Source organism: Octopus bimaculoides, chromosome 1 (genome assembly GCF_001194135.2).
Source record: "Octopus bimaculoides isolate UCB-OBI-ISO-001 chromosome 1, ASM119413v2, whole genome shotgun sequence".
Lineage (NCBI taxonomy): Eukaryota > Metazoa > Mollusca > Cephalopoda > Octopoda > Octopodidae > Octopus > Octopus bimaculoides.
This window is the reverse complement of record NC_068981.1, coordinates 183,511,497-183,512,637: the sequence shown is the minus strand read 5'-3', so window position 1 is coordinate 183,512,637 and position 1,141 is coordinate 183,511,497. Positions and strand designations below refer to the sequence as shown.

General features: G+C 31.5%; 1 protein-coding gene across 3 annotated transcripts in view; it reads right to left on the bottom strand.

Annotated features, from left to right (window-relative positions):
- The window catches only part of LOC106870649 (collagen alpha-1(XXVI) chain), a 245,166-nt gene that overhangs the window by 242,785 nt on the left and 1,240 nt on the right, over positions 1 to 1,141 (bottom strand). The window lies entirely within an intron of this gene.

Below are 1,141 nucleotides of genomic sequence, written 5' to 3'. Positions count from 1 at the left end.
ATTATACTCATTTATTGTGCTTTTAATTATTAATTTTTCTATATGTGATAGTGGATTTTCATCGATGAGTTCTTGAAAATTGGTTATTTTCCCTAAAACTATATATTTTTATATATACTTTATCTATAAGGCTCAATTTAATTTTATTTTTTTATAAATTGATTTTAATTGAGTTTTTTACCTGTAATTTTGGATTTTGTCCCTAATATATATATATATATATATATATATATGATATAAATAATATATAAATATATGCAGATATCCATACATATATGTACAGACCTACATCTATATGTATACATAGATGCATTTATGGGTACAGTACATAAAAAAAACGTTAAACACAATGAGAAACGAAAACATAGAAAACAAAATTTTTTCGAACCACGAAAGAAACAAAGAAACGAGACATTTATATATGTATATATCTGTGTGTGTGTATGCATATTTATGCAACACATACACACAGACGTACATACATCACCATAGGTTATGCGAGGGCGCATGTAACCACACACATATATGTCACGTATATTAATGCATGTGTTTTATATATAGATACACTCATACGTATATAGGTGGGTGTGATTGTTGATATAGGGATAACATTTATCCGGGTCTCCTCCTGCGTGTGTTTACACATACTTACAAGTATGTATGCATGCATGTACGCATGTATGTATGCATGTATGCATGTATGTATGTATGTGTGTAATTATGTGTGTGTTTGTGCGTGTGTGTATGTGCGTGGGTGCGTGTGTGTATGTGTGTGTGTGCTTGCACGTATGTATACATGCACAACATACACACAAAACACAGACATATACAAATACATATATACATACATACATACACACACGTACACACACAAACACATGTATATGTGTGTGTATATATATATATGCATGTATGTATGTTTTGCGTTCTTGTCCCATTATACACACACACACAAACACTCATGTAATATATATATATAAGAAAATCATACTTTACACATAAAAACATGCGTAATATGTGCACATGTAGGTTCGCCAATAAGCCCTACTTTGAAGTCCCAGTCAACCAAAACAAAATGAATACACACACACACACACACACACACACACACACACACACACACACACACACACACACACAC